Source organism: Heloderma suspectum, chromosome 4 (genome assembly GCF_057233095.1).
Source record: "Heloderma suspectum isolate Gila_16-S chromosome 4, 16-S_ref, whole genome shotgun sequence".
Taxonomy (NCBI): Eukaryota; Metazoa; Chordata; class Lepidosauria; order Squamata; family Helodermatidae; genus Heloderma; species Heloderma suspectum.
The window spans coordinates 51,369,808-51,393,997 of NC_139461.1; the positions used below are offsets into that span (position 1 = coordinate 51,369,808).

The 24,190-nt window shown below is 41.8% G+C and overlaps 1 protein-coding gene across 3 annotated transcripts in view; it reads left to right on the forward strand.

Annotated features, from left to right (window-relative positions):
• Positions 1–24,190, forward strand: part of PAG1 (phosphoprotein membrane anchor with glycosphingolipid microdomains 1) — a 154,944-nt gene that overhangs the window by 62,450 nt on the left and 68,304 nt on the right. The window contains exons 2-3 of one of the 3 annotated variants that reach the window (XM_084848031.1): positions 12,569–12,689; positions 13,285–13,390. The exons of 1 other annotated variant lie outside the window; for it this stretch is intronic. The gene's annotated coding sequence lies outside the window, so the exon portion shown is untranslated. Of the gene's footprint in view, positions 1–12,568; positions 12,690–13,284; positions 13,391–23,103; positions 23,350–24,190 lie in introns of those variants that run through there. One more of the 3 variants, XM_084848027.1, reaches the window with a different exon arrangement.

Sequence of the window (24,190 nt, forward strand, 5' to 3'; positions counted from 1 at the left end):
AATTAGAGAATAAATGCAGACCAACCAGTAAATGCCTTAGCCATCTTTGTTAGTCTGAGGTTGAATACTGAGTGTAAGGTTCTAGATTCACCTACACATTTTAGATAGTGAAATTTAGTTGGCCAAGGTGACTTCAGAAACAGGCTCGAAAATATTCAGTGGTATCCAAATTGGAATGGATGCAAGCAACTTTTCTATAAATGCTTTGCACGCTAGTCACAGCAGGCTTCAAATGGCTCCAAGGTTTCATTGTAGAAAGGTTGCAACAATATTTTAATAGCTTGGAGTGGTTTGACTGAGTGGCATTAAGTAGATGCAATGCTGGTGTAAACATGCCTTCAAATGTAGTCTAAGCCATTCATCACCCCACCCCACCCCCCATAGGTGGGGGGGTGGAGATATTATTTACCAAAGAGATTATTTACCAATTCTCTCTCTCCCCCACCCCCTTTTGTAGGGATAGATAGACAGATAGATAGAATTAGTAAATAATTTGGGTGTGTGTAATAAACAACCCAGCAACCATTGTCCATTTCACTATATGGCTATGCAGGTGTTTGCCTGCAACACAATTACTTTCAAACTGGGGATGGGACATGTGTGAGCATGTACGCCCCACCCCCAAGCATCCCCATGCACTCAGCTACCTTAGAGATTTCATGCATTGAGCACAAAGGTCTGCATAGGTGCTTGTAAGCATGTTTGGTTGGACATGCTTACACAGCTCCTGCAGTTGTGAACCCTGCCTTATCAAGGTTGCGGATCATGGGAACTATGTAAGCGCATTTGGCCAAATGTGCTTACAAACTGGGCATGCAGGGACACTTGAGGGTGACGCATGCATGCTCGCATATGCCCCATGCCCACTTCAGCCCTATGCACAATGCAAGTAAATCATAAGGTGCACATATATGTGACATTTGAGTTGTATAGTCTAAATTCTGTAATAACTCTGGTGATTTTTATGCATGAGTAACCAAGAGCAAGATGGATATGATGCAGTTAGTTGGCTTGGATGATGCAATTCAGTTTTCTTTTCTCTTAAGCTTTGAGAGATAGTAAAGGAAGACTGACAGGTACTCAGTTGTTGAATACATTACTTCAGTTTTTAAATTTTAAAAAGTACAGTTTTTAAATTTTAGCTGGGAAAGAGCTTTTGGATAAGAAGGGTAACTTTACTTTTATTTCTGTTCAAGCAAGTGTGGTAGATTACGTATGTGTTGCTCTTATTATTTAAATGAAGTGCTTTCATTTGAACGTAGCAACTACCAACCCATTAAGGGTAATTTTATGGTCTCATGATGTAACTCTAGATTGATTGTAAAGCCCTCCTATTTAATGGAGTCAAAATCCGTAGGTGCAAAAAGGCTAAGATGGAAGGGGAAAGTTGCTGCAGCAGTACGAGATAAACTTTGATTGTCAGAATTAGCTCATTTTGTGAGCTCATTTATTTAGCAGCTCATAGTAATTCCAAAACAACTGGGCATATTTTCCCCAAATATTAATCCTGTTAAGCCACTTTTTGAAGTTCTTTATAGATCCTTTAAAACTGTAAAAAGTGTAATATGGTTTGACATGGAAAGTAAGGTTGCCAAAACAGCAGTCCAGTAAGCTGAACGGCAATTAAAAACATTGCTTTGTGGTAAGTTATTGAAGCATTAGGAAAAAAGTATAAAAAGCTAATGATGGGAAATAAATTTTCTTATCAGAAATCTATCTGGACTGAAATAAAAAATTCTGCTAAAACCCAAAGATTCTATGACTTTTTAGAAATTGAATTAATAGTAAACATGAAATATATTCTGTTCAGTTTTATTGTTTCTAACCATAGGAGATCACAATGTAAACAGGAAAAATAGCCAGCCAATATGATAAAATGTATTGAATTATACATGGGAAGAACCTTTTTTTTTAGAAGCCTTTGAGCTGCCATTGGTCCTCTAGATATCCAAGATAGTAAAATAATAGTGATCTGAATTCAGTAGATTCGTAGCATGTTATCTTCTACCAAGGTGGCCCTTCCCCCTGCTGCATGCTGAGAAAAACATTTGGATCCAACCCCATATTTTGGGCCATACTTAGTGGATGCATTTTGACACGAGACTGTGTGCAGCGTCAGAAGTGAAATTTAAGAACTTCAAAGATTATTTGACTTAATTGATAGCATGCTTTAAAAACACAACAAATAGCAATTTCTACCATCTTTAAACTGAGGGTGTCTTGCATTAATGTTCAGGGCAAGCTTTCTTCATTAAGCTGTATATTTGGTTCTTCGTTTGGTGCAGTTTCAGTTTTGGGAAGCAATTTCTCACACACTGGGAAAAATGATTTCATCAGTTGGGTATACCAGCCGGGTGGGGTTATTTTGATATAACTGAAGTATATTATTGCATTATCATTCATCTTTTTATAATGAACAATATAACCAATGGTTCTTTTAATTTCGCTTTGTCTTTTTGCTTGTTTTAGAATATATTATGATCATACTTGCAAAGGTTCACAGGATTTTAATAAAACCTTTTGGAACTTGCATATGCAGTGCTTAGTTAATCCATGCTCCTGACCTCTAGTCTAAATAACATTATTCATATGATACTGAGGGAGTGGCATAGTAATATTGTATTTGTTCTTTAAGTCATTCAAGAATGGATTAGCCTGTGAAAATGGATTATCACCAAGAACCAAAGAATAATTGTGAAGCTAGGGTGTTATACACAGAAAGCTAATTGATAGTCCACTCCATAGTTACTGAAATATAAACACAGTTGCCATAGAGTAACTGATACTTAATCCATAGTAAAGTTTATATGTCTAATAAGGTGTGATATATATATTTAGTTATTTATTGCATTTCTATCCCGCCTTTTTTCCTCTTGCAAGGAACCCAAGGCAGCTTCCATTATCCTCCTACTTCTCCTCTCTGTTTTATCCTCACACCAACAACCCTATGAGGTAGGTTGGGCTGAGAGTCTGTGACTGGCCCAAAGTTCCATGGCCGAGTGGGGACTAGAAGCCGGATCTCCCAGATCTCAGTCCCAACACTCTCACCACTACACCACACTGGCTCTCAAGTATATTTTTTGATACTTGGGGACAAATTGTATGAAAATGCAAATGTCTTTAGTGAAGACTTTGTTTGTTGTTGTTAAAAGTTTATTTTTGGTTCTTCTGGATTGCAACTTTGGCTGCAATTTTATTGAAACTTCTTAGTAATATATTATGATCCAAAAACTATTCTAAATAATAGTTGCTATATGTTCATCCTAAAGATTAAGTAATTAAAAGCACAGAAATGGATACAATTATATTTAATTATGCCAGCTTTTGTTGATTATATGGGCCAAACTACAAATGATGCTCCGATGACTTTTTTCTTGTCCCAAATTCAGAGATGGAGGCTGAAATCTAAAGTGAGAGAATGGTGAAAAATTGGGATTCCTATTTGTTGTACATTGTTATATTTATTCTTATCTCTCCCTCATTTTCTAACGATTCCCTCCCAGCTTCTCTCTCCTGTCCCCACATGCAAACCGGGGGGAAAATATAGGTACATGTACCTTTACCTTCATAGACAAAAAGCAGCTGAGGTGGGGGTGATCCTTAGCAGAAAATCTGCTGGGAGGGTTAAAAAGCCTCCCCTCCTCACATTGTGCTAGGCTACATGGTGTGAAATAAAAGAATATTGCCATGCCCTGTGTTTGGACCAAAGACTATGCAAGTGAACTGCTTGCTGAATCTTGCATTCATAGAAGCTGGTCCAGTGAAAGATACTACTTCACCCATTTTGTGAGTCAAATCAGCAGCAGCTACACCTAAGCCTTTGAGTGGGCTCCTTCACAACGGGCTTTTATCCTGTGCGTGAGATTGCTCCTTCACAGAAGTTTGCGGGCTCTTTACATGACGCAGCGACCCTGCTGTGACCCTCCTGCATTAAAGGCACTTTGTTCCGTTTTTAAATAGATCGCAGATAATGAGCTATCAAATTACCCCGTTGTGTTCTGCTTCAGTTTCCTCAGTGAAAAGAATTAAAGTGGGAAGAAGAGGAGCGAGATCAATGAAAGATCATGGAAGATTCAGATACGGGGAGAAGGAGGGGGAAGGGAGTGGGGGGTATCTCATGCTGTGAAGCTTCTTTGTTATGGACATCTTGAGGATTACATTGTGATACAATGTATTTGTATATGGCATTATAGGCCAAAAATGAGAAGAAAGCCTAGGGGCTTACTCAGATATCAGTTTCCACTAATTTAGCCACATTTATCTGAAACATGTAAAAGGAGATGATTATAAAGTTCTGTTCCCTTATTCAGAAAGGCAGGCGGTACGTTTTCCAAACACATTAATGTCTGGTGAAGATGGATGCTTATCCTCTTAAACTGACTGCATACTCTTAAAGAATCAGCTAAATAAAAAGGCGCAGTTATCAGTTTTCTGCAACTTTTTAGTGGATTGTTAAATAAATGCTTCTTTTCTATTGCAGGAAATAATGGAATTTTTGCCCTTTCACACTGAAGTGTGAAACAAGCTATTGGATAGTGACATGAAGGCCATTCTTTATTATTAGGTCATGAGATTCTAATACTTTTCCTTCCTTTGATGAGTTAGAGTTTATAATCGTTGCTTCAGGGCACAGTAATTTCAAACTCTTAATGGCCTCTGAAGAAGACCTCAATAGTTACTTTCATATTGTTAAAGACCCATGTGAGCTATCTCATTTACTGAATTCAGAATAATCTAAGAAAATAAGGTTTGTAAGAAAGAAATCTGTTCTTATTTCCCCAAGAACCTGAAGCAACTTCTACATCAAAATTTATACAGAGGCTTATTAAGAAGATAATATATTCTTATCTCAACTAATGCTATTTCTCAGTGGTTAGTTTCTGAGGATAAACATCTGTTTTAAGGATTCTGATTCTATATCTTTTTGAAAGACTTTAAAATCTGATCCTAGCTTAGGTGTTGGAAAGTTATTTGTTCAAGAATTTTTCAAGATCCACCAGTTACCTCATCTGACCATCTGAATTATCTGGAATGGCTCTGTGTGAGTCCAGCTGAAATTAAAAACCTTATCATACAACTCAAAGTTGGGAAAGCTCCAGGCCCTGATTGTATTCCATCTGAATTACTAAAAGCACATTTAGAGTGGTGGGCCTCCCCTCTGACAACTTTTTTTACTCTTATAAATCAGATGTGGGCGGTCCCCTGAGGTGTGAATCAAGGCTGTCATAATTCCTGTCTTTAAAAGGGGTGAGAGCTGGACTGTAAGGAAGGCTGAGCACCGAAGAATTGACGCTTTCGAACTGTGGTGCTGGAGAAGACTCTTACGAGTCCCCTAGACTGCAAGGAGGTCAAATCAGTCAATCCTAAAGGAAATCAACCCTGACTGCACATTGGAAGGACAGATACTGAAGCTGAAGCTCAAATATTTTGGCCACCTAACGCGAAGAGAAAACTCTCTGGAAAAGACCCTGATGCTGGGAAAGACTGAAGGCAAAAGGAGAAGGGGACGACAGAGGATGAGATGGCTAGATAGCATCACCGATGCAATGAATATGAACTTGAGCACACTCCGGGAGAGAGCGGAGGACAGGAAGGCCTGGTGTGCTATGGTCCATGGGGTCACGAAGAGTCGGACACGACTGAACAACAACAAGCCTTTTGTACATTATGGAGAAAATCTATGCAAATTGTTCTCTTTTTTTACATCCAAGGTGGTTGTGGTACTCCTTATGCTGATAGGTTATTTAAAGCAAAGCTATTTTCCCAGTTACTAAATGGTAGCATTATATGGTATTCTGATATGGATTGAGGTGACCAATTTTGTTCTAGAAAAAGTGTGGGGAGGTCCCACTGCATTTCTGGGGTACCTAACTGTATAGGATGTGCAGCCTTGTGTTTAGAAAGTGATGTAGGATTTCTACAAACAAGTACTTAAAATTCTGGCTATTTCTTCACTTCAGTGACAGCTAGAGTTGTACACCTTATGTCAACAGAATCAGGCCCGATTTGCAAATCACAGCAGCAATTCCTTGGTTGTTTAACCCAGGAATTGTAGGGACGAGTGAGTTGTGTGAGCCAGGTACTTGTTTCCGCTTTTAATTAACCCACGTTTCTGTATTGTTTTGTGACGTGCAACCCTGGAAACTCTGGGTTGTTTATGGATTTAACCATGGGCAATTGTTCCCATAAACAACCCAGAATTCTGGGTTTGCATGTCAGGAAACAACCTAGGAACGTTCCTGGGTTGTTAACTGAAAGCAGAAACTATGAGCGCATGGGAGGAAGTACAGAAACAAATTCCAGCCTACACAGAAAAAATGCACATTTCAGTCAAATGACAACAACATACGTAACTACTAGGGGTGGGGTGGGGGCACAGAATCAAACTCCATTAATTTTGAACACAACAGCTTCAGAACTCAGTGGATAGCTTTCAACTGACCGCCTTCCTAGAAAAAGAATTTAGCCACACTTATGGTACTGTATATGCCCTAGAAGCTATTAAACTATTAGGTATACCCTAAAGTTTCTAAAATATCTTTTGCAGCTATAATTTTAAGCTTTACAGCAATGTATAAAACACCTCTTTGGGGAATGCTATTCTTTCCTAAGACATTCCACATTTTAAATAGTATGCTTTTTCTGTATCTTAGTAATTTGCTTCCAGCAAGGAGATGTCTGTAAGAGCTGTAAGGGTGCTACCATTCCTAAAAGGCTAATAGCTACCTTTTAGCCTCATTTAAAGATTGATAGTATGCAGTTCTGAGCATAAAAATGTGCAAATGTCAAATGTCTTGATTTTAAAAATTATGATGTTGTATGCTTATGGTAGTTTGTATTATTTTGTAATTGCTGGCAGTCAGTTTACTTCTGCAGACATTGGTAACCTTGCATCTAAGAGACCTGGGGAGTGCCACCACAAGCGATATAACGCAAATTGACTGCATTTGGAGGTCATTTGGAGCACATGACATTGTGGCCATCCCGCAGCCATTCCAGAGATTATCGCAGAAAAACCGTTTTTTGTGAGACTACTTTTGGTTTGATGGTTTTCCTTAATTTGGCTTGTCTGCGCTTCTGTTGCAGTGTGTACCAAACCTCCACATTTACTTCATCATGACAGCCCTGCCCAGGGGTGTGTCTTTCACCTGGGTGTGACCTCACTGACCCCAGTCAAGGGGTGTTCCCCCAATGTTTCCCCTCTCTGTGTTTCCCCAATGTTTCCGCCATTTTGCAGCTGGCCATTCGGGAGTTCTGAGCTACCTCATGGTATTTACTTCACTTTGCCTACCACTAACCTCTGGTGGCCATCTCCCAAAAGTATAGGTGTCCTCTGTTCTGCAGCCTTTAAAAAAAACAAAAACCCTTAAAAGCGCAACAGCGAAATAGTGCATTGCCGCTTCATCATGAATCCGAAATCCACAAATCCAAAACTGCTGCTCCAGTTTCACCAACCACAGCTGCCAAGGGCGAGGAGGGGAGTTATTTATAAATGGGGTATGGGGTGGCTGGACATAGAGTAAAAAAAGGTGGGGAGACCAATGAGTGAGGCTTGTTTCCTGCCCCTGTCCAGGCTCCCGGCTGCTACTACATTATGAATGCTCCCGTAAACTGGAAAGAATGTTACTGCGATAAAGCAGAGATGGAATTTTACATAATAGTTGAGAAAGTACAGAACATCAAAGAACCTCTCATATTACCGCAGAAGTGGGGACTCAATCACTTTAGTTAGCCTGGTTTCAATCTTTAACATTCTTCCCCACTTCTGTGCATGTTTACTCGGAAGTAAGAAATAAATCTCACACCCCTGCAGTGAAAAGGTTAAAGGCTTACTGTAATAACTCACCCTAAAGCGCTCTTCCACTTCTCCGATGCTCTCTTAGATCGCAATTGCGATGTTGTGCTTCTTTGATGTTCAGTCGTTTCTCTGTTATGTAAAATCACTTCTCCGCTTTATTGCAGTAATGACATTGCCTTCTCATTGTGAGCAGGGGGAATGAGAAAAGGAGAAAGGGGGGTGGAAGCAGTAGGCAAAAGTGCACACATAGGGAAAAATGGGGTGGGGAGCAGTAACCGTAGCAGATTGCTGGGATGAGGTGAAATTGGGGTGGGGGTGGGGAGCTAGAAATGGTGAACATTACAATCTTATGCATTCATAAGGTTCAATGGGGCTTCCTCCCCTGTAAGTGGGTTTAGAATTGCAGCCAACATCTCCCAGAGAAACAAAAAGAGGAAAATGGATGATAAGGGGAATCCCTTCCTAAATAGGCAAGCTGAAATCTGAATCTGAAGACTTCTTGGTGAACTCAGTCCTCCAGAGCTCCCTCCCACCCCAATTTCACCATATCCCACATTCAATTCAGATTTGAGCTTGCCCATTTTGGAAGGGATTCTTCCTCTCTGGCAGCAAAAATACAATAATAATAAATTAAATAATTAACAATTTGTCGCCCTCTCATGATACCCAAAATCTGCTGCCTGAGGCAGCTGCCTCATTCTGCCTAATGTTAGGCTCCCAGGACTTGTGTGTGATTTTGTTAAGATCTGAATCTTAATAAAGACAACATGGTAAAGTTTGTTTTAAATGGAGGGAAAAATGGCAGTGATAACAGGAGTATCTTGCACACACAGAGGGTTGGATCCAACCCTCACTCAACAGGACTTCCCTATCCTCTCCTTCCTCTGCGCCTCCTTCCCCCCGCACACAGCTCCAGAGGGTCCCCCAAGGCCCCAGAACAGATTTGGGGTGTGTGGGGAGTAAGGAGGAGGGGGAGGGGGAGAGAAGGAAATCTGTTTTACCGGTGGTTCCCTCCCACTGATGGGACAACACCATTGGATACAACCCAGAGTCTTTCATAGGTCTTCTTGACTCATCAACAGGGCTGTGTTAAGGTACAGTTCTGGCAGGTGAAAATAGACACATGCTTGATATTGTTACTGAAGTGGCTTTGGAAAACAATTATAATTTAGGGAGTATTTTTATAACTCAACTGGTATTTTGGAAAGCAAAACGAACAAAAACTAAGAAACACACACTCCTCTAATGAAATCTAACCCCAAACTTAAATCATTCAATATCAGACAGATTCTTTTAGTTAATATATATAGATTTATAAGTATTCTTGTGATGACAGTTGAATGCATTTGGATTTATACCAGTAAAACATGACCCAGTATGGTCATGACAATAAAGATATAACATTGCTAATGGTTTATAAAAGCAATTTTGCCCTTTCCCTAATGGAGGGCAGAACTGTGGCTCAGCTGAATCATTTTAAAAGCCATTTTTTAAAAAAGGATTTTTCCTAATGGATTCTCCCCCCCCCTTTTGTGGTAGTATGCAGATGGGGCTTATGCTATTTTAATTCAGTGATGCATCAAAAAGAGGAGTTATCATGTGAGTGGGTCATGTTAACACATTAGTTACTAGGAGAATTGAAAGAAAGAGCTGGACCAGCTTGCTGAGGAAATGCTGGAGAGACACAGCTGGAATAAATATATAAATGAGACACTGAAGGATACCAGAGAGAAGGAAGTTGGATACAAAGCTGAAAAGGAATGGGGGACCCAGGCAGTGAAGGGGATCCATTTATGGGTGGCATTTACGAGGTCATAAATTACGTCTTGGGCTATTACTGAGTATGTTTGTTCGATGGTCCTAATAGAGTAGCGTCGTTTGGAAGCTCTTGTATTGATTTAGTTCAGCCTATTAAATAAGCTTCTGTTTCCTGACGTCTTCACTACTGCTTCAGAGTTAGGAGGATTTCAGAAGAACACAAAATAATGAGGAAGCGGCATGCATAGTCTCGGGGCTGCTAGAAGATGATTTGGCTCCTGGAGTCTCCTCTGCACTGCCGCCCTTCCCCATGCCCCTCTATTCACCTCGTCTTCCTCAGCCTGGCCCCTTTACTCTCTTAACATCTTCCTTGTTAAGGAAGGAATGCCGCCCTTTGAAAAATAGGGAGGGCAAGGAGGAGGAGGATGAAGACAAAGTGTCCTGTAGTTGCCAGGCAACTATAAGAGGTCAATCCTGACCCTGACCCCCAATACCACCTTTCTCTTAACCAGTAAAATGGCCCAGTCAGGCCTTCTGCAATCACAAGAGTCTGCGGAAGCTTGCATCCAAAGCAAATGGTCCATTTAACCACATAGCCCTAGTCCTTCCTGAAAACTGAACATTCATTTTGATGTAGGTATAAAATTGGATGAGTTCCTCTTCAAAATACTTGATGTCACAGTGGAGCCTTCTCCACAAATAATTTCGAGGTTTTAGATTTAGGTGTATTTTGTAGTGTACTTCTTCATCCTTTCTTCCGGCTCAAATTGTTAAAGCAGCCAAATACAAAATATGGCATTTTCCATAAACTTATTTAATCTCTATGACAGCTTTCCCCAACCAGGCGCCCTACAGATGTGTTTGACTACAGCTCCGGTTATCCCCAGCCAGCATGGCAAATGACTTGTTGGATGGGATTATGGGAGCTGTAATCCAATCCATTTGACTACATGGAAAACGCATGGAAAATGCCATATTTTGTATTCAGCTGTTTTAATAATTTGAACAGGAACAAAGGATGAAGCAGAGTATGAGATGACTCGCCATAAAGTCTTTTGAGAAGATGGACTGTTTCAAAAGCCAGAAATATTTTGCATGATTAGTCATATTCTCCCTCTCTTCCTCTCTTCCTCTCTCCTTCTCTCTCTCTCTCTCTCTCTCTCTCTCACACACACACACACACTCACTCACTCACACTCTCACGCTTTCTCTCTCTCTCTCTCTCTCTCACACACACACACACATACTGTTTCTAGTCAATTGGTTTTCAGATAAAATGTTTCACTTTTTGGATTACATAAATATCATAGCAGTTCTGCTGCCTGAGTTCCCACAATACCAGCAAATTATCTTATTTCAGGGGTAGCTAAGATCCTTTCACTGTCATCATAGGACTATCATTGATTTATCACAAGCAGCAGCTGCAGCCCCCATGGGAAAGTTCACAGATGTCTGCAGCTGCTACAGTAATTTTCTCTCATAAGGATCCAATGCAACTTTTAAAAGAGGAAAGAAACGCACGGAAATAATATTAACACTGTATTTATGTATGAATGTGAGGTGGGAGACAGTGCTTACCACTGGTTAGTGCAGCCTTCCCCCAACTTGGTACCCTCCGGATATGTTGGGCTACCACTCCCAGCATCCCTAACCGGATGACTGAGGTATGCTGGGAGTTGTAGTCCAACATATCTGGAGCACACCAGGTTGGGGACGGTTGGGTTAAGTATTGCAAGCTCTCTCTCTCTTTTAAACCTTGAAGACCTCTAGTATGAAAATGTGTGGGCCAGAATGATATCTAGGCTCTCTTCACATCTTGTTCTTTTAGCAGGATCGTTCTTCTTTCATCACTGGTTTTCGCAGGAGCTTTGAACGATGCCGCTGCTCTTCTGCTGCCATCTCACAACTTCTCCTCCTTCCTGTGTTAACTAAGAATTGGGAGAAAACCCGGCATTTTTTTGTGCTTGCAATTGAAATCACCACTTCCCCCCTGTGTATTCCCCCTGTAGCGCTTTGTCCCGCTTTGTGTAGGCATGTGCTAGGGGGTGTTGCTGGGTGGTGTTGAATAACATATTCAAAATAAAATAAATATTTAATATTTTATTAAAATAATAAATTGGTGAGAGGGTGGGGGCAGGTCACTGACCATACTTCCAGTGACTGTTTCTGCCTCTCTCCCATTCCACTACGAATGCTTGAAGTGTAAAGTGGTTAATCATCCCAAATGCTTCTCCGAGATCCCCCTGAACATAGCAATGTTTACTTCTGGGTAAACTCATTGGCTGTGAGGCTTTCCTTTGCTGGGCGTAAGTGCCATTGAAACGTGTGTGGCTTGCTTCTGAGTAGGCATGTATACTTAGAATAGCAGTCTTAAGGTCTCCCATCCCCTTCAGTGCATTTACTTTGAACCTCCCGCTCCCATTGACTTCACTGACTGCTTCTTCTCCCTTTTGCTCACCAGATTGATGGGCTTTTTTCCTTCCAGGGTGGATGGAGAGTCTCCCTTCTCAGCCATGCAGGAGAAAGGCTTGACAGTTAGGATTGCAATGGGTATTAAATGTGCCTTTTCTCCTCCCCTGAATAAATTCATCATGCAGAGCTTGGAATGGTCATTTTTAATGGTTTCATTTTTGTGTGTGGAGTTGTTTTAGATAAGGCAGTAATGCTGAGGTGGTTTTCCATAGTACTCCCTCCCACCTAGTCAGCCACTATCTCTTCTCCTACCCCACCTTGCAGGGACATTGGGAAGCCAGAATAAGGGGGAAGAGCAGCAACAGCACTGGGGGTGGGGAGAAAGCCAGCCACTGTCTCTTCTCCTAGCCCACCTTGGAGAGTCTTTTGGAAGCCAGAATAAGAGGGAAGGGCAACAACAGTGTGTGGGGGGGAAGCAAGCTGGGTCTAATAAAGAAGGTGACCCCCGTGAAGCGGTCGCTGGAGGGGGGGGCTGCTAGGGATGGCTTGGTGTATTGACTGTATGCAAGTTCATTTGTGGATTTTTTTTTATTTCTGTAGTTGGGAACCTGGAAATTGGCATACCATTCAAACTCAGTCGTACAAGCAATATATTGCATTTAATTCCATCACATCGTGACATATTTAGCAGAGAAGGACTAGCAGCACCAGGAACTTCGGGGTAAGCCACCGAGAAGACTCTCTCTCCCTCACCACAAAGTTGGAGGAAGGGGGGGCAGGGGACCAGCTCCCATAGCCCATTATCCAGGTCACTAGAAGGGCTTCCAACTTCCCTCCTGCTGTGGAGGAGTGGAGGGACGGACAGAAACTGTTTTACTGCTGAGAGGCATCACATTTTGTGATCTGTATGGTAGTCATCTCCATACAGATCACAACATGTGATGCCTCTCAGTAGTCATCTCCATATTCTTGGCTTCATGGGCCCTGCTGGAGGCACTGCTGCCACTGTAACCTCCTGCTATCAGCCATACTTGCTTCACCCCCAGTTGCTTGATGCTCTATCAGCAGCAACCTAGTTCATTCTTAACCCACATACTCCCTGGACTCCTGGCCCATCTCAGTGATTCCCAACCTTGGCCCTTCAGATTATGTCAGACTAGCATGGCCAATTACGGGAGCTGTCATCCAGCAACATCTGGGGGAGCCAAAGCTGGGAACCACGGCTTTGCACATTCACTTCCTGTATTACCTCTTCATTGGCCCAAGAAACTCCATCACCACCTTGTCCTCTTGGTGTTTCTTTTTCATTGGCCAAGAAGAGAAAGAGAACATAAGAAGAACTCTGCTGGATAAGGCTTAAGGTTCATCTTGTCCTGTTTCCCACAGTGCCCAGCCAGATGCTTCCAGGAAGTTCACAAGCAGGTAATGCAACCAATAGTCACCCTGCTGTTTTCTCCCCAGCAACTGGTATACAAAGGCATCATGTCTCTGAACTGACGGTTCTATTTGCTTATTGTTGTTTGATGAGAATATGGTGTCATGGCTGGACTGTGGACAGCACTCTGGAGCAAGTCGGGAGCTGGTAAAGTTAGGACTGAAAGGCAGCCAGGATCAGAGGACAAGCAAGTAGGGAGTACTAAAAACAAGCCAGGAGACCAACTGAAAAAGCAAAACCAGGAACACAAGACAGGCCAGAGCTCAGGTAGAACGTTCCACTGAAATGGGAAACCGTCTTACACTCCTTCCTGCCCAGAAGAAGCTAATAGGCAGCCGGGGCAGTCACTGAGAAGCTGCAGTGATACAGCTCACCACATGGGACAGTGGTCAGCAGTTCCTGACATGTGGAAAGGGAAGGCAGCAAGCACTCCAAACAATGGGAAAGTGTGTGTCACAGACGGAGCCAGGGGTGGGCCAGTTCTGCACTTACTTCATCACACTGACTCCCAGTTAGAGTGATGGGTAAGGCTACAAAAGGAAATGCCTGTGTGGTGCATCATCTAACCGAGTCCATGCAGCGAATGAAAGGAGCAAACCAGACATGCAGACTTAGATGAGCTATTAAATGGGCACAACTTTATTGCCTTTTCCTGAATAGGATTGGTGGAGGCATAGGGCGTAGATCCTGTCATTGGACAGCCTGCCTGCTGTCCAATTTCCCTTCCTAGCCCGGCTGCCAGGACCGTTGGTGGTGAATGGTGGGGTCAGGGGCCCACCACCACCGCTAACGTGAACCCCTTTCCTGCCACCCTGGGTGTGGCAGGCTCGCAGCCACCAAACTGGCCTGGTCTTATTGCCACATCCCCAAGATCCCTTAAGGGGATCCACACTGAGGGGATCAGGGAGCCCAAACCTGCTCCCCCTCCCAAATTGATCCAGCCCAATGCCTACCATGCCCACATAGTTGTGACATAAAGCAAACTAGACTACGCAACTGTACATGATCCCCTAACTGCATCACTTATTTACAAGGAAAATAATCTTGCAATGAGGAAGGTGAAAATCCGCACACACACCCCGCCACCCCTTGGCCAATGGAGGAGCAGGTAAAATTCCTTCCCAGCCCTGTTAGTTGGTAACTGACTTCTGTCCATTGCAAGATTAATTGCTACCGGGTCTGGGTGGGTGCAGAAGTCAGCAATGGCAATGGCTGTGCTGCGCCTGAGGTCCCTCTTTTCAAGGGCCTTAGGTAAACCAGAGTGAAGCCTGCCTAGGAAAGCTCTCACTCTGGCACCCCTCTTCTGGCCCTAACCCTGCCCAGCCAATTGAGGCTCTGATTGACTCTGACAATATCCTGCTGGGCAGTGCCATTTTTCCCAGTCCGGCATCAGCTCCTTCTTTCATTTGCTGCAGGACCACGTGTGCCCATAAACTGCGGCTCCCCGGTAAGCAGGGGAACTCGGCTTCTCTCCTGATTTTGCAGTGGCTAAAGTGCATGGTGGTCCACACATTTTTAACAAGACTTATTTCACCACATACATAACGCCTATTTCTTTGTGGCAACATTTGTTGTTTTTCCAAGCATTGCCGCCTAACCTGAGCCTCTGGAATGGGATAAGCATTCCAATAAGTGAAAAACACTGTGCTTTGTAGAGATGAATCTAACAGATACAATAGAAATGTACTTAATAAATGTTTTGACGTGTTAAGGTGATAGTTAATGAAGAGATGAGAAGACCTTCAGCAAATCTATTTTATCAGCTCGTACCTAGAAGACCAGTGGCTATTAAAAAAAGGATATTGTTTAGATATGTGTAATAAGTATTGAATCTTGTCCATGGCTAGTGGGGTGTTTTGGTTCCTGTATCTCTTCTAAACACTGATTTCCTGTACTCCTAAGAAACTAATGAGTTGCCCAAAAAGAAATGCTGTGGAAAGTAACAAGAGGACAGTAGATAAATTCAATTTTTTCTCCGCTCTGATGACTGTCAAAGATTGACTTTTACACTGTAGAAGTAGGTTCACTGCCAGATTCCCCTAGATAGCTTCATGATCTGCAATTAAGATTTGCAAATGGACAAATGCTGATATAACTTACTTTATGTTGTGACCACGAAGGGGTCATTGTACTTTATCCTTCTTAAAACAAGATGTTTGATACTGTCTCCTGCTATTTTGTTTCTCACACATTGGGTATGATCAACTTATCATAAGATTACCCACTTATGCTTGGCCTCTTTTATTTTGGAAACTTATCGGAAGAGTGCTGGAGTTTAGAACAATTATATTGAATGGTGAACCAGGCTAGTGCAGTGGTGGGGGCCGTGTGGCCCTCAAGATGTTGGTGGACTGCAGCTCCCAGCAGCCCTAGCTAGCAAAGTCAGTGGTGAATGGTGATGAGAATTGCAGTCCAACAGCAGCTTGGAAGACTACATGTTCCCCATCCCCGGGCTCATGCTTGTGTAGCATTAGCAAAAAAGAAAAACCACCAGGAGGCTGGTGAGTTAATGGAGGGAGGCTGTGAGAAGAAAAGGAAGAGAGGTGGGGTAGTAAGCTTAGTCTATCGCAATGCTTCATTTTCATGGCCCACCAGCAAGTTGCTGAACCCTGATCTAAAGTTTACATTGCATTTGCCCTATTTTAATATCGCTTTGAAAATGACAAAATTCCTACACAGAAAGCATGTCTGTGGAGGACTGAGCATGCAACCTGTGTGAAGCTGAAGACTGCATATAATGCAAATATTTTTGTCACATAGGAACTACATTTTAATGCTCATTTGTACATGAAAGCCTTTTCTGTGTAGGAATTTTGTCATATTTGAGATCACCTTCATGTTTGCTTGTGGATGAGCTGCAGATTTTCTGCCACCCAAACTTGTCAAAATCCAGTAGTCAGCATGTATGTGTAATTGGTATATTCATTCGCTCAAGGATCTGCAATACTGCATGCCTATGAAATTTATGAATGGATAGTCAAAGACCACTGCTATTTCATAAAAATAGCACCAGGCAGGTGATTTTTCAGCTTCTTCCCACATTTCCAATTACTTTGCGTAGGTGTCATCATTGGAATGACAAAAATATGTCAATCTTCCCCTTGATGTTTCTATTTGTAGGGGAAATCTTAAGATTAATTATCTGGTAACGTGCAGTCATATGTCAGTTTCCCTTTCTGGTGGATGGGCATAGTTCTAGTTTCATGAATATTTAATTTCCAAAGTCTTACTTTATATCAACATCCAGTGACTTGGCATATTATTTGACATGCTTTTTAATCAGATTTGGCATGTCAGAAAAGCAGTTATATTAGCATTCCCTTGTGTTTTGAGAGCTTTGCAATTTGATTTAGCTAACGAAATATTCTGCATAATTCAAACTATGTCTAGGGAGTTCTTATTATTTGGTCATGACAACATGGTAAAATGATTGGCTTTTGCATTTTCCTAGCCAGGTTAACTTCAATGCATTTGAAAATCACAAGCATGGGAGGAAAACTTGATTGGAAATCTAATTAAGGAATGTAACTAATAGCATGAAAGACCTCAAGCATGTCAGTCCCTTCATCTTCTTAAATGAGGCACACTTGAAATGGTATGACTGGCAGAAGAAAGTGCCCAACAACTGAAATGCTTACTAGAAACATGAATATTTACTTTTACTTGTATATATTTTTTATATCTTGAAATTGTGATTGAGTACAGATGGAGAAGCAATTGTAAAGCTGGGTACCATATTTTTCCCCACCCTTCAAAAAGTGGGGAAATGTTAAAATACTACTTTCAGTGAGCATGCAGGCGAGACTCTATTTTTACTGCCCTGCCTGGCTCAGTTTCTGATCTCTCCTCTCCAGATGCCTATCCAGAATTAGGTATGCTTGAGGAATTCATTCCTTAGAAGTTCTGATATGAACTGATCTGATTTAATCTGCATCTTCTGGACTAATGTGTAGATCAGATTGGAGCCATCCCTCAGATTTCACACTTTCCCGAATTTTGCGGTGCAGTTCTTGGCTCACAAAAAGTACCAAAATGCATTTTAAATGCCTATTTTTTATATAAAATACATTTAGAAATGTATATTCTGAGAGAAAATATGTTCAAGTATATGTGTTTAAGTGCAAAGTTACATGCAGATTTGGAGGGGGAAAAAATCTCACAGATTAATGCAGAAATGGGACACAATGGATGTATGAATGAATACATGCGGAAGTGAAACAGGTAGAAATAAACTCATCTGTCTATCCCTATCCAGAATGTGTACAGGCCATACATAGGATTTAGCATACAGCTGCGGTAAGCAGTACTGTCATGAGAGTAAAACTGTGGCTGGAGTTGCTACTGTTCAAATTTTATAGTATTCCTGCCCATTGGCTGTGCTGGTTGAGCTGATGGGAGTGGAAGTTTACAGCATATCCTGATTCCTGAAACACCCTCGCTTGGACTTCCTGTTTTAATATTAATAGAAGGAAGGCGCTGAGTATGTATGTGTGTTTGCTCTTCAATGGAGATAAATAGGAGCAGTGGTTTAGACCAACCTGTCCTATTTTGCAAGTGTTGCTATACTGTTGCAGAACAGCAGACCTGATGGTGCCTATCACATCAGAAAAACTCTGATGCACTCTGTCTTGTGTTTCTGCTACCCTATGGACACAGAGATAAAATTTCATATGAGAATTATGCAGATTTGTCATAGTAATTCAGCACAAATAATTTGCATAATCAGTATCCAGATTTACATGCTATGCAAATTGTTTCATGAATTTGAGTGGGTGGGAGTGAGATTATCCTAATCTTCTATGACATTCAGAAGGCCTCAGTCATCATCCTAATGCAAGAAGCATTTATACTCTCTCTCAATCTAGCCTTCTTTTTTTAAAAAAGAAAGTGTCTGTTTTCCAGTTGCCTCTTAACACAGTATGCAGGTAACAGGCCAGGTAGAAATGTTTTGTATAATTTTCAGGGTAGTTCATTTTTTAGTTTTACTGTTCCATCAATGTTTTGCAGTTTTCAAGCTGAATTCCATAGCACAAACTCTCCACGTATAAGTTTGTTAAATATTAAGGGTGAAATCCTTAATATTTAAGGATGTTTAGACAGAAAAAAAGTCTGGCTGAATGGGGAATGCTGGGAGTTGTAGGACTTTTTTCTGTCTAAACATGCATAGGATTGCACCCTAAGTCATTGTTATAGGTACACCATTTATATAAACTTTGCCCCATAATTAACACTCTTGATACTTATTTTCATGGTTTTTTGCATCCTAGTCTCTTCCCTTGACCCAGTGTGGATTCTCCTTTATCTGTTAAACTTACTTTCCTCTTTTTACATAGGAAGCTGACATACCAAGTCAGACCATTGGCCCATCCAGTTGGATCCTAAGTTAGTCTTCTGTAAATAGAAGGGCTCCTTCCTTCCATGGAAGGCTTTTTTTTATTAATAACATTTATATACTGCTTAATATAATAAAATCTCTTTAGCCACTTCTCTTTGTCTCTGATTCAAGGAGCTGTGAAAAGGGCAGGGCTTGTAGCAGCCAGCCAGCCAGCAATAGAAAATGCCCATCAGCTCATGATCCTTTGCTCCTCCAGGGGCAGGCTACAGAGCCTCCGCACACCTGAAATGAATAATCCAATTAATTGGGGAAGAGAAAACTCCCTGGAAAAGACCCTGATGCTGGGAAAGACTGAAGGCAAAAGGAGAAGGGGACGGCAGAGGATGAGATGGCTAGATAGCGTCACGGATGCAATGAATATGGACTTGAGCACGCTCCGGGAGAGAGCGCAGGACAGGAAGGCCTGGCGTGCTGTGGTCCATGGGGTCACGAAGAGTCGGACACGACTGAACGACTGAACAACAACAACAACTGGGAAAGATTGAAGGCAAAAGGAGAAGGGGACGGCAGAGGATGAGATGGCTAGATAGCATCACGGATGCAATGAATATGAACTTGAGCACGCCCCGGGAGAGAGCGCAGGACAGGAAGGCCTGGCGTGCTGTGGTCCATGGGGTCACGAAGAGTCGGACACGACTGAACGACTGAACAACAACAACAACTGGGAAAGATTGAAGGCAAAAGGAGAAGGGGACGGCAGAGGATGAGATGGCTAGATAGCATCACCGATGCAATGAATATGAACTTGAGCACGCTCCGGGAGAGAGCGCAGGACAGGAAGGCCTGGCGTGCTGTGGTCCATGGGGTCATGAAGAGTCGGACACGACTGAACGACTGAACAACAACAACAACTGGGAAAGATTGAAGGCAAAAGGAGAAGGGGACGGCAGAGGATGAGATGGCTAGATAGCATCACTGATGCAATGAATATGGACTTGAGCACGCTCCGGGAGAGAGCGCAGGACAGGAAGGCCTGGCGTGCTATGGTCCATGGGGTCACGAAGAGTCGGACACGACTGAACGACTGAACAACAACAACAACAACACATTAATTTATAGTAAACCAATTATTATTTTAGGTTTGTATCCAATGTAAGTCAAACAAGACCTGATCGTTTCAGTGGCTCTACCTTTAGCATTTTACTATATTGAAGAATACATAAATTAAAACAGGGGATCTAATGAACTGCCAAGGGCAACAGGAGTCTGCAGATCAGTGGAAGGGCCGCTTCTGTGGGATGGTGACTCATTTTTGCCCTGAGTCGATCTGCAGTCCTTTGCTCTTCGCCTACTCTGAAGGGTAGAGCCTGGAACCCGGACTGTGTCACCAACTGCCAGGAAACAGAAGAATCAGACGCGCACATGCGCACAGACACACACACACACACACACACACACTCTCAAATATCCTCAGCAGAGGATCCTGTTGGCCTTATCTTAGGATCTAATCTTCCAGAGCAGATTTCTAGAGGGTGCAAAAGGCTGCAGGGGGAAGGGAGAGTTGGCAAAAGTTGTGTCCCTCCTTCCACTGCTGGGAGCATCTTTGGAACTTTGCTCAGAGGATGCTCCTGCCAGCAGCAGCAAAGTCTGGATCCAAGGCACCAACTAGTAATGCTCTGTTGGATTAAAAGTTTTTTCTGATGCTTTAATTCTGTTGAATTAAAGGGTTTCTCTTGGTGGTTCACTGCACTTACTTATGGCAAGGAACATTTTGTTCTGATAAATAATACAAAAACAAAATATTACCCAAGTAAAACAAATGGCCCCCAAATAGTCACAATTCCGTAGTCTCCAAGGCCACTTCACTTGCTGCACATCAGCTCCTTGAGCTTTGTTTGAACATAAAAGTGCTACATTACCTTGATGGGTTTTTTTTTAAAGTATATCTAGCTCTGCTTTGCCTCAAGCAACAAACGTTTTCAAAATGTTCATAAGGTTTATGTGTTATTTCCTTTTGCTATTTATTGGATTGTACAAGTATCATTAGATATATTTGGATGTACATATACTGCTTGCCTTGTAGCCTTAGATGATTTTCTTCATTTTTAGGCAGGCTTTTAAAGAAGTAAAAAGGCTAGAATCTGGGGTGAGCCTCCACAATCTTCTATCAAACAGCATAGGCCTTCACTTCTAGAAGATTGCTCTGTGTTTTGTATAGTCAATACATTGCTGTAATGAGTAGGACAAACTTTATTTATTTAAGCTGCTTCTATACCACTTGACATCCAGGATTTCCAAGTGGCTTATACAAAAACACATATAATACAATATAAAATCTAATATAAAGACAGTATAAAGCAAAATATACCTTAAAAACATTACAACAAAGCAATAAAACAGAGCACTGCCATGGCTGATTACAGGTCAGGGAAAGCCTGGGTGAACAAATGTGTTTTCAAGAGGCATTTTTAGATCGCCATGGTTTCCCCTCTCAAATCACATGTGGGAGAGTGTACCAGAGGGTGTGTGCCACTACCAAGAAGGCCTGTGTATGTGCCACTACCTGACGGCACACTATTGATTGTGGAACGACCATTAAGGCCTCCTTGGAAGGTCTCAGGAAGTGATTTGGTGCATAGAGAGGAAGGTGGCCAGTTAGATATCGTGGTCCTGAGTTGTTTAGGGCTTTGAATAGGAACCACAAAACCTTAAAATGTGGCTTGGTAGCTAATAGGCAGCCAGTGCAGTTCTTTTAACATAGGTGTAATATGTGTATAGCTAAGTGCTCCACTGAGCGTCCTAGCTGCTACATTCTGCCTTAGCTGCAGCTTCCGAACCAGGTGCAAGGGCAGTCCTACATAGACCGCATTTCAGTAGTCTTAATAGTGAGGGTAGACTGCTTCCATATTGTGGAAGCGTCAGGCTTGACCTGTTAGGAAGTCATTTGGGGGAAACAGAGTGCTTCTGTTGAGATTGTCATTGAGTTGCCATTTATTAAGTGTGCCAGTCATAACTGCTGCATTGACACTACTCATTTGGGAATTGTACTGACTTTGCATTTGTGTCTGTCATGTACGGTTGGAGAGCTGTTGCAAAATAAATGTAATAAAAAGCTAGATTGTGCGTCCTTCTGATCTATTTCAAATTCAGGGTGTTTGGAGAATCTACAGAGTTGGCTGATGTCAAGCTTGGCAGAATTTTGGTTGATTTCATATGAAATGTTCTGCGGGGGCCTGTCAAAGGTCCATCTGATCTAACATTCTGTCTCTAGCAGTGGCCAGCCAAATGCCCCTGGGAAACTCTCAAGTAGGGCATGTTGGGAAAAAGCCACCCTCTGTTTGTCTGCAGCATCTGGCCGTTCTCAGTCAGCTTTGGCCAGTCTTTACAGGAAAATGTAGAGGGATGTCCCAGGGATAATCAAGTAGCTATTACACTGGTTTAATCAAGTACAAGTGCTTTCAGACATAATGAAATCAACGTAGGCTATGTACAGATAGCATTTTGGTTGTGTTCTTTTAGTCACTGAAGTTCAGTGGCTTAAGTTTAGTCAGAAGAAACACCAACCTCTGGAAACATACTTAATTTAATAGTATCTAACTCCCTTTATAGTGAAAGATTATGGATACTGGAGAAAATGCTTAGCCTTAAACCACATGTTTATAGATTTTTAACTATTTATCAGTTGGGTGCTCTAATGCATGGAAGATCCAACTGATGTGTTCATTGCATAGCTGGTATTCTGTATCCCCAGGATCATTTACATTTACTGGCGATTAGTCTCTTTGCTTTTAAGGAGAGCCCCCAATCATCCAAAGATTTATTCATTCCCTTTCATCACCCAAATCCCACTTCAGACTCTTGCTTTATCATTCATAATACAAGCATTCTATTCCAGAAGCCCAGCCTATGTTCAAAGACCAAATCCATCTCAAAACAGAGAGCAGCAGAAAGATTTATCCACACTCTGCTGACACCCAGTGAGATTTTCCTTCTTACTCTTTTGTTTTGCTCTTGATGAGTTGAAACAGGCAGACTGTCCCTACCCTGTAATAGATATTCCAGATGTTTTCTTGTACATTCAATCACTTGGGAAGAAAGTATAAAGCTAGGGGGCACATTCCATCATTAAATCTAAGGTTGTGAGTAAAAAGAAAAAAGTACCTGTATCATTTTTGCTTCCATTTTAATAATGATGACTGGCATTGAGGACAGGGGCACCCTAAAATATACAAGTGATTTCCTTCCATCCATTCCCACCCTAGTTAGATTGCTTTGAGAGGAGGAGGAGGAGGAGGAGGAGGAGGAAAAAGTCCAGCGCTGTACATGAGAGAGAGGAGTGTCTTTGTGATACTGTTCATTCTCTACTCTGACAGAGAAGGCATTGTTTGCTCACTGTAATAGGCTTGGCAGCCAAATAAGGTAGGGATCTGTGCTGCGCATACAGATTCAGAAAGTAACAGAGCGGGCAAGAATCTGAAAATTCCAAGAACTGGATCACTAGGAAGGACTTCATAGCATGCTGCTGTGCATGGAGCGGGGGGGACAGAGAGAGAGACTGTCTTTGCTTGACATGCCGAACAATTCTGCATGAAGAAGCATTTTAGACTAAAGGTAATTCTTTTTGCTTTTATAATGATAATTTAATATTGCAAATAAGCCATCACCTTAAAAAGAGGAATTTAAATGTCGAACATTGGCAGCCTTATCTAGTTCTTCCTGCCTCTGAGGATCAGTTAGGTTCAGAACTGGTGACTCCCCACTGTGCATATGTCGACTGGATTAACATTTAATGAGACAACTTGTGTGAAAAAGAAAAGGCCATTTAGGCTGCTTTAGCTGTTGCATTATAGCCAACAGCTAATGTTTATATTCCATGGGGTCACGAAGAGTCGGACACGACTTAACAACTGAACAACAACAACAGTGTTTATATGCAGTGTGGTTTGAGGATTTTGGTAATAGGAATGCATTAATGTAGAGCCACTAGACAAGATTATATTGCTCTGCATACCTCCAGATGTAGGAGTTCCTTACCTCTTGGTTGCTTCTTGTAGCAAAAACTATACAGAACGGTGTTGTAATGCTAATATTTTTTTCCACATCATGCAGTAGCTTAGAAACTGTGCTAAAACTGACATTTATGTAGCCATTCAAATTATGTTTTTCTTTACCTTTGCTGCTTCAATTATGATTATTCCTTGTTAACTTCCATCTCCTTATTTGTGCCTCTTTCAAAAAATCATGAATTTTAAACACATGTGCACACAGACACACACATTTGAGAGCTAACAAGTCTTTTGGCTGTTTCTAATTGCTGCTGTGCCCTGAAAAGTATTCAGGGTTCAACAGCCATTATAAGTGAACTATAATGATGAAGTAACAATTGAGAAGCAGTCTAAAAATATCTGATCTGTGGAGGAAGGAGCTTGGTATTTAACTACTCCAGAGTTGG